Source organism: Drosophila gunungcola, unplaced genomic scaffold (genome assembly GCF_025200985.1).
Source record: "Drosophila gunungcola strain Sukarami unplaced genomic scaffold, Dgunungcola_SK_2 000001F, whole genome shotgun sequence".
Classification (NCBI taxonomy): domain Eukaryota; kingdom Metazoa; phylum Arthropoda; class Insecta; order Diptera; family Drosophilidae; genus Drosophila; species Drosophila gunungcola.
Genome location: NW_026453197.1, coordinates 7626505 through 7637024, shown reverse-complemented (window position 1 = coordinate 7637024; position 10520 = coordinate 7626505).

Below are 10520 nucleotides of genomic sequence, written 5' to 3'. Positions count from 1 at the left end.
TGTTATTATTATTAGTTGTATCAAGTTATATGGAAATTATTTGGATTTTATAATTAGTTCAATTTAATACCCTTTAAATGTACACATTTAATTGAAGTTCAAACTCGAGATCATTTTTTGCGTTGGTCATCTTAATTATAACACAAAGTGTTTAACTTTTCACCAAATTTTGCGCTCCCTATGGGGAGTTTTTGTAAATAGTAAAATTGTTATTTTGTTGATTTTACATATGTTTTTTTCTGAGTGCAAATTGCAGTTGCTCATGGTGTTGCTAGTTGCTGTTGCACATTGCTGTTGCTGTTGTTGCTGCTGCTGCTGCTGCTGCTGCTGCAGTTGCCCTGCAGTCAACTGCCTTCACACTTGGCAGGGCCAAGCCCCCAACCCCCGCAACCCCTCAACCCCCCCTCCTTTTCCGCTAGCTTGTCAACTTCCTTCCACTTCTCATTTGTGCGGCATTTCCGGTACAATGGCGGTAACAATGGAGGGAAAGCCCCGCACTCGAAGTTGTTTGCTGGCGACGTTTCGCTTTCCGACCCGGCTAAACCGTTTCACCACCCATTCCCATTTTCATTCCCATTTCCATTCCCATTCGCAATCCCAAGCCCAATCCCATAGCCTTTTTCTTCCCCCTTTTGGGAGCACACTGCAATTGTCTTTTGTTCTCAAATAGTTTTCACTTCTCTATTTGTTTCTTTCGCTGCGCGCTGAGTCAAAAGTTGGTTGAGTTAATTCATGAGATTTCACGGTTTATCTCACCGACGGCTTCGCTTTCTACCCACCTGGACTACACTATATTCTCTATCTCACTCTATCTCACTTTTTGGTTGCTCAGTTCGCAACGCATAGTTCACAGTTAATTAGAAAACTATTCAGAGAACGGCGCCGCTTTCACAACTTCTGAACTGCAGACCAACTTGAAAACTTGGAGTCAAGAGTCACATTTAATTAGAATTTTCCCCAGCCGTGTTATGAATATTGTTTGTATACAAAATAGTTAGTTTCGCTGCTAATAATTTTCTAGGATTATGCATAAATAAATAAAATTAACATTGCTTTTAACACAGTTATACAAAGTTTAGAATTGTATCTAAAATTATACATTTCGATATATCTGGCTTATAATTGTTTTATTTTTGATGTTATTTTCCAATCATTTTAAGTTGAAAAATAAAATACCTTTAATTTTATTTAATTTTATACCACAACTACCACTTAATTTGATGTCATTAAAAATATTTCGATATTAAAAAGATAAATACTTAAGAAGTTAATCAATAACTTATGACCTAAAGAAACTCAACCAAAAAAATTGATATTTAAATAACAATGATCCTGTAAAATTATCAATACAAAAAAAAATGTTTTGTTGGTTGTTGTTTGTTAGTTTTTGTTTGTTTTTTAAATTAAAATGCCACCGTCTTAACTAAATGAAATAATCAAAAACAATGATAGGAAATGTAGCAAACTTGAGGGGCGAAGGATAAAATAACGACGAGCAACTAAATATTCTATTGCTCCGGGCGAATTTAGGTTGAGTCCATTCAATCTATTTTTCTGTCAAGATAAATAAGCAAAAGTTGTAAACAAATATTTCGAAACACAAAAAGTCGTTCCATCAACCGCAAAGTGTTTTCATTTTGTTATTTTTTAACTCTCAGCTGGAAAATTTATTGGATGCAGCTAAACTGATTTGATTAGAAACGCCCCTTTCAAATCTTTAGTAAACTTGTAACGCCTACACTCCAACCAGAAGCTTTCGGCTTTTCTGCTCCGTGCCATTCAGTTCTGTTCTGTTCTGTTCTGCCCTGTCTGCTGTTCTGGCCATTTGTTCGGCCTTCAAGCTCAACGCTTTTGACGGTCGCCTGCCCAAAAGCAATCTCTTAATTTGTTTACAAGCTCTGCTTTCGGCTTTTCCTTTGGCCGTTCATCTTTCTCGCCCCGCCTCGCCATCGTTTGCCGGCTTTTGCAAACCTCAAAAATATGTAAAAAGCCAAAGACTCGACGTCGACTCGTTTGCAACATTTGCAGCCCCAATAAAGAGGAGGTTAAGGGAGGGGAAAAAAAGAAGACTGGAGACTGGAGACAGGAGACGGGGCCGAGATGGTAATGGTTGAAGGGGCGGCTCTGATAGAGATCCTGCTTTTATTTGTTACTTAGCATATTTTCACCTTGAGGGCAAACAATCTCCCACTAGGCGCACACACACAGATGCACGACCACACACACACACACACACATACAGCTACTATATGCAGTCGGGAGAAAGTAATAAATATTTTTTGCTGCGCTGCGCCACTTTAGATGCTTAGTCTTAAAAAACATTTCCATTTTTTTTTTCTTAGTCCTTTTTTTCTAAAGATTTTTTAGTTTCTTTGGAATTTTTATTACTCAGATGCTCTCTTTGGCAAAAAAGGGTAGCATTAAAGTAACAAAAATAGAAGAAAACAAATTGGTAAATCCTAATACATATTTTCAAGAAATAACATTTTATAATATAATATTGATTTAATTAATATATTTATTTATATTAAGTAAAAAATAGAAATTTTAACGAAAGATAAAAAAAATGAACTACATAACATTTTAAAAATTTCAATGTTTAAATTAAAATAAATTCAACGCTTGTGTTAACCAAAATACTACAAATTATCTAATACTCATTATTTACATAACTTATTGTTTTACAAACAAAATCAACAAGCCTAAATCTGGAAAAGAGCAACTCTCGAAACAACTCGAAAACCAATGCTTATAATATGGTGTGCTTTATATCAATAGAGCTCTCAAAACACTATACATAATTAAAAAAAGGAAGCAAGGACTTATCCACACATACATGGCCAATTAAATCGTTAAGTTCACTTCAAATGCCAACAATTTCCCCATCTTTTCCATGTGAGCAGAGCTGCTACCTCAGCAAACAGTAGTAGTGGGTGGATGTGAATGGGTCCGGGTAAAATAACAAGAGTATCAGGCATTTCATCACCTCTTCGATAAGCATTTCATACTCGTTCTATTTCACCTTCCCACCAACTGGCGGTCGTTGGCTTATGCTGGCAATATTTTCCAGCTACCTTGCGGCCCCAACCCACTTTTTGCTACCTATGTACATGCATATAATTTATATATATTTATGTGTATTTTTGAATTTAAATGATTGAATTGCCCGTGTGCCGAGCAGAAGAAGAACGAGCCAGAACAAACAGACAGTCGGAGAGAGATTGAGTCTGGCTGCCATTTGCAGAAATATGAAAATTACCTTTAATGTGAAAACGGCAGACAGTCAAACAGAGACGTGGAGAGTTTTCCGCTTTTCCACCGGCAGCGTTTTCACGCTGCCATCTAGATAGGCCCAAAAGGAACGCAGACAGTCGCAGGGCCATCAGCTCTATTTTATTTTTGCTTCATGCCTTTATATTTCTGTTTTGTGTTTACATAAAAGTGAAGTGAGGCAGATTGCGCTCGAGTGCGTTAATCAGCGCTCCTGGGCAGGACAGCGGGACCAAAGGACATTTGGGCACTGGGACTGCACACAAAAAAACTTGTGAGCTTGGTTAAATTAACTGCAAGATCATCTGGGTTTTTTGATCTCTCATTACATTACTGTGCTAGGGATAATAATTAAAAAAAAAAACTATCATAAACATCAGGGAGCAGGTAATGTTATATAGCTAAACATTTCTGAACACGATATTTTTGTATATTTTGTTTTTACAATAAAAAATTATGAATCTTGAAATGATATTCAACATTTCTACCTAAATAAAAGTTTCATTTTCAAAATTTGTTTTTTTAAAAACGAATTTAAAACTGTGGAAAACAAAATTTAAGTTAGGCAAATAATTTGTTTGACTAGCAGTATAGAAAATAAGTATATAAATACTTTTAGAGTAACATTCTTAATATCTTGCTTTTGTCTCATAATTACCTGTGGACTTTTTAACAATCCTCCTTTTTTATTGTGTACGAGACTGGGCTAGTTGATTTTGCTCTCATCGCCAACGTTGACTTTTTCCCAACTGGTCAGTGTTCAGGGGAAAGCGGGATTTGAGAGGGTCTGCAAAACAGATTATACTGATTTCATGCTGGAAAATCAAAAAATGAACGTGCGGCAATTTACATACTTAAGTTGGGATTACGGGGGAGCAGATTTGTCTCCTCTTTTTCCCCGCTTTCCTCGTTGTTGATTCTTTTTTTAGGCCCGGTCTTGGCAAATTTATTGGCCACATGTTTCCCCGCCACCTTCGTGAGTTGAACAATTTGGCTTTTCTTTTTTTTTCTTTTTTGTTTTTCCATTACATTTTTTTTTTTTTTTTTTTTTTTTTTTGACAATATGGCTTTTCGACATTTTGGGCGACTACAAGGAATTTCCGGGGATTCCACTTTTAATTGAATTCTGTTGGCATTATTGTTGCCGTTCCTGTTTAGCATTTTGTTGGCTTTGCCTACGCTTTAGTTGGATAATTAAAGTGCCCCAAGTCAATTTCATTGCATATACATATATTTTCAAAAGATACAAATTCTTTCATCACTTGATTGTTTTTAGTGGAATTTTACATTAATTCTGTTTTGGTTTGCCTATTTAAGGTTTTTATTTTCGGTGGTATAGCATCAAGTTGATAATTTTCATAATAAGCGCCAGACAGCAACAATAATTACATTAAAATGAGGCTGGGATACATTTGGAGGGGGAAATTGTATGGAAGACTTGGCGCCTTGCAAATTGCAACTCAAGTGGAGCGAAACTGCTGGAGAAGGGGTTTCGACCAAATGAAAGAGAACGGGAACAACATTAGAACACTTAAGCACTTAGCTGGCCCACCCCCCCTTCTTCCCCTTAAACTCACCCTCGATTTCAGTACTAATAGTAGTGGGTTTTTCTTTTTGTTGCATATTCCGAGCACGTTCCGGAAAAGCGATTCCCTGGAATTTCCACCCCAAGCTAGAAATCGCTTAGAGTCTTACTTTCATCAATTTTCTTATACTATTGTTAATTTTCCATTTATTCCTGTCTTGTGTCTACTTTGAAAATTTGCCAATGGGATTTTAATTAAGTTTAAATTACAGATATACAAAGTTTTCTAATCTAATGATTTTTTAAGATTTCTTGTGGAAAATTGACCATCTGATTTTAATTAAGTTTTACATAAAGTTTTCATATCTAAAGAATTTTAATGATTTTATTAATAGATATTAAAAACTTGATTATTTCAAGATTAAGTTAATAAGTTACTCAGGACTAGAATTATTGCCAGAAGCCATTTTTTGATGTTGATAATCAAGAACAAAATTAAAGTTTCTTGTAAACTTAAATTTAACATATTTTTTTTTTTTTTTAGTGTTTACAAAAATATGATCCCCCATGGTTGTTCATCAAATATACAAATATATAATAATTCATTTAATTCCAATAGCAAAGGATGTTCAAACTAAAAAAAAAGGTGAACTTTTTTAAAGTACTCTTTTTTGATAGGGAAGTTTAAATGTAATCGAGAAATACATTTACATCTGCTATTTAAACTGGAACACGCTTTAATATTGCCATGCATATGAAGGGTATATGCATTCCATTCGTGTGTTGGAGGGTGTGCATCCCGCTAGAGCAGCTCATTTTTGTTATTTTTATTGTAGCTCTGATTCGCGCTTTATTGCATTATAATTGAATCTTGGAGCGCACAACTAACGCAGGAAACGCTGGCTGACTGGCTACCGTTTCCCGTCCCAGCTGTTGCACTTAATGCCAAGTGTTTAAAAAAAGAGTAAGCGGCGGCGCATTGCAGATGGCAGATGGCAGACGGGGAAGGGCGAAAGTGAAGAGAAAAGAAGTAATATTTACTTACTCCTCCACACCGTTCGACATTCGCCATTCATCTCCCACGGACACCCACTATTCATTCGCGAGCGACCGACCGACCACCCATCCGCGCGTTGTTCATTTTCCTTATTGCCAGTGAAATGCAATAAAAATTGTTTTCCCATAGACGCCGGTGACGGCGACTAAGCAAATGTTGTTGGAAATGAGCTATAAAAGCGGGAAATTGTATTTTACAGTAAATTTCTGCAACACACAAACTAGCTGGCTTGCTAGACCTGTGTTCCCTGTGCCCTGTGGTGGCACCACCTCCACCACCGCCACCCGCATCCTGTGACCTTCCACCCACTCGCTTTCCATGCTGCTGTCGCAGATAATCCGCTGCTGAGTTGGCTTGTCTTGACTTGGCTTGACATTGGCTTTCGGTCGACGTCGACATCCCGCTCCGCTTTCGTTTCATACGGTTCGAATACAGCCCCACAACCACCCAACTAGCGTGGCTTTATAAGCTGCCAATATTAAAATGATGACAAGTTTATAGCAAAAAGGCAAGGGCTTCGTCAGGCAAAGACAGCTACGGAATATTGGGTAAAAAAAAAAAATATATATATATATGTATATAGCGGGCGGAGAAACAGATGAGCGTAGGCGATGCGAAAATGCAATTCATGGCAAGCTGATGTCTCGTGGCTTTATTTATAAGCAACCCATCAGACCGCCCCCACAGCCTTGAACAATGAGAATTATAAAATTCCTACCTCGTTGCCCTCTGGCCAAAGTGATCAAGAAATAAATGCATAAATAACTAAGTAAAATTTTAGAAAGGCAAACAAGCCACTCGCAGTTCGAGGACACTTCGTGGCTGTGAGTTGTCTTGTTCATTTGGCAGTGGAGCAGTTGCCTTGAATGTTATCCGATAAGCACAATTATCAAGATTTAAAATAAGCTTACTTAGATATGTCACCCTACACCAAGAGAAAAATCATGGTAAATCCAAATATATTCACTTTGATTTAGTTCTGATTTAGCCCCGAGGGGTATTGTGTTTAAATCAAGGTGTGTTGCACTTTCATTTTTATTTTTAAGTATGAAAAAATGTAGATTTAAATTTTAAAACATTGAAATCTACCACTTTTCTATTGGATGAACCAATTAAAATGTTAGTCATGACATTATTATGTTTTTAGTTTATTATTATGTTTAAGTAAGTGTATATTTAAAAAAAATATTTGATTGTTTAATTTTACTTTGGGGTTTTTGTCAGGGTGTATTTTATTTATATTTACTAAGAGCAATTCACTCATATTAAACCAAAAAGATTTTTAATTTTATTTTGATAAATAAATAGCAATACTTCACTTTAATTTTGACATTTCATATAGTGACCCCCAAATGATGAAAGTAATCAGTTTTGGTGACCCACTAAATTGTCTTCTCCAGCTCGAAAATCTACGTACTTCCTATTTGGTACATTTCCAAGTTCCCTTAATGCATCTCTAGTGCAGTTCTAGTGCAACAAGGATGGCTGCAGGAAAAAAGAACGAATTACATAAATAACTGCGCAGTGTTTGTGCCATTTCGGTTGCTACATTTGAATAAAATATGAATAAAAACCGAAATGCATTTAGTTGGATGGCGGAAGGGAGTCCAAAGTGGGGTTTTCGGCGACAGATAGGCAGTGGGTGGATTGGGCGGTGGAACCACCGCATAACCTTCGCTGTAACCACTTCCACCACTACCCCATTCATTCACAAGTGGCTCGACCAGTTTGTCACCTTTTCGCTATAGAAAAGGTCTTACAGAAAGGCGAGACTCGTCGTCGCACTCGTTCTTGGGTTTTAGCCTTTTCCCTTCAACTAACATGCACAGGAAAATAATACCTGGTGATATTATAATTTTGACCCAACCATATATTTGATGTTAATAATTTTAATGCTTTCTTAACCTATTGTCTATTTGTTTTAATTTAAAATGTGATAGCAGGTACTATCAGAAAACAACCAAAAATCAAAATGATGAATGAATGAGAAGTACCAGAATAACCTACATTTTTGGATAACTTTGAATCTTTCAACTTCATTATTCCTTGAATGTTAGTAATTTTCAGTTTTAGTTTTTTAAGCCAGTTTGGTTTTAAGGTGTTTTTTAAGTGTAATTAAGTTAAAAAAAACTATTACACAATAGATTTAAAGTGTGAAAAAAGCCAATTAAATATAATTTGCATATTGCAGACATGTTTTATTTTGTAAAGTTTTTCTCGGTGCAGTGTGTCTCCGCGATTACCCCGATATTTCCCTGCTGCTCCGTCTTCGCATACAGATACGATAATATTTGCATTCAGTTGGGCCTTCTTTTCCCAGCCCCCCGTCTTCCATTACCATTTCTGTTGCAGTCTATTTCTCTTTTTTATTTTGCTGTCAAAACGTCAGCAATGTCGTCCTCTTAGTCCTCCTCGTCCTGCCCTTGTCTGTAGCTGTAGTAGTCCAGGTCCTGTTCCTGGTCTTACTTGGTCCCCGTCTGGAAATCGTTCCGGAGCGCAGCGTTCGCTTGGCTTAATTTTGGCTAGGGAAAAGTGCATAAAAAATCTGCGGCGAATTTGCAATTTGAATTCGACTTCGGCGACCTCTTCCTGTCTCCTAGCCCTTTGCATGCCCCATCTAAATGTGAGCTGGTGTGCCTGTGTCTCCTTTATTGAGCCCAGGACATGGCCGTCGTCTAGGCTACACCCAGAAAAAAAAAACTACCAAATAAACGAAAAAATTACATAAATTTTTTGAAAAACCAATAATGGTTATGGTTTAAAATTTTGGGACAGTAATTCTAAAAATTCTTAAATTGGAGTAGCAATATGTAATATACTTGCTTTACAATATTTAATTTAACTCTTATAAATAATCTAGAACTGGTTGAGCTTCCCAAGGTTTTGTTTTATGCCTTTGTTGGTTAAGATTGGATTAAATTTTAAGGAATAAATGGCCTTAAAATGTAGGCTTCACATTTTCTAGAATGCAGGGAAAAAGTTAGTATTTTGTTAAACAAATTAAAAAAAAAAACTTAAAGTTAATGTTTAAGCATTTTATAATGAACTAAGCCTTAAGGAAATAATGTCCTACCTGTTGGCTAAAAAGTAGAAGCATGTTTCATATTTTGGTATTTTTAGGTAATGCATAACATAAAAATCAAACTTTAGTCCCAATTTTTCTCGGTGTAGGAGGCCGTTTGTCCTCGAGCCCCGCATCCTCCATAAAAGACACCCTTTCGCTGAGAAGTCTTGGCAGGCAGTCAGGCGGCTATTTAGGAAGTAATTTTCGCGCTTTCATCGCAACTTTTTCTTTTCGCATTTGGGCTGTGTCTGTCTGCAGATCTTTTTGGGCAAGTTATTTGTGCTCCTTGTTGGGCTGAGGCTGCAGCTCCTTTAATGCATTTTTAAAAATGCCAAAATGCGCAAATTGAAAGCGACTTGCCGGCTCCTCTCGCATCCCCATTGCATTACTGGCCCTCTTTTAGTTCAGTTCTGTGGTCGCCTCTTTTCGACCGGGTCACGTGTTCGCAGGACGCAGGACCTAAAGATAGGTGAGTATCCTCACAGGGCCACACGCAGGCATAATTTCAGCCACTGCACTCAGACTTAATGAATATTTTAAGGACAGCTTTCATATTACCTGCCACTGCATATGTTATCTGCTGGGGTGAATGAAAGTTCGCCCTAGGACAAATGTCACAAATGAGCATCAAATGTTTGTCAAGTTACTATTTTTTTTTTTTTTTTCGGCTAACAAAAATGCCAAAGTTCATATTGGAGTGCCAGAATGTGGAATAAGTTTCTAGAAAAACCATAGTGAATATGAACATGGCTTTTTTATTTAGGTAATAGTGATATGAAAATTAAGCAAATTAAAGGGGCACACGAATAAGGGAAGAAGTTTTCTATAGACTTTTAGTAGGAGTGCAAGTCTGCATTGTTTAGTATTTATCAGAAAAAATGTATTAAACTTTCAAAAACTAGTTATATCAAATTTTAAAATTTTTCTGCTTTAAGTTAGCAATGTATTTGTTTGGTTCATAAATTTAAACTGCATTATCCAGCTACAAATAAAATGTGTACGCATCCCATATATTGTCCATAAAGCCGAATAAGCTCAAAGATTTTTCAATTTTAAATGAACAAATGAATTAAAATGAACAAAATATTAAAAAAAACAAACAACAGTAGCGAAACTTGCCGTTGCAATTTTGAAAATAATTTAAAAAAGGTTAATTTAACACACTTTCGAAGGTATTTCCAGCAATAATTTAATTTGTATTTTATAGCCGTGAAATATTGACAGCTAATGATAACACATATATAGTTAAGCCCATATTTTAACACACCATCAAAGTCAGCTTACGAATATCATTTAAATTCACACTCATCTAACCGCAAAAAGTAATTATAAACAATTAAAAATTTGCTGTTGGTTTAAAATTTAAAATAAATAACTGTATTAATTTCGTAATTGTTGGAATGTGGATGAGCTCAAGTTTTATTAGAGAGCACATGCATACACTTTTGCCATTCCGCGTTAATTTTTATAGCACATAATTAAAATTACACACATTTAATATATGTAGATCAAACCATCCAACCCTCTGCTCTCACACGCACATGCAGTGGCTACAATTGACCCCAAAATGAACTCTTTCCCCGCGGAATCTCGCGGTAGATGGC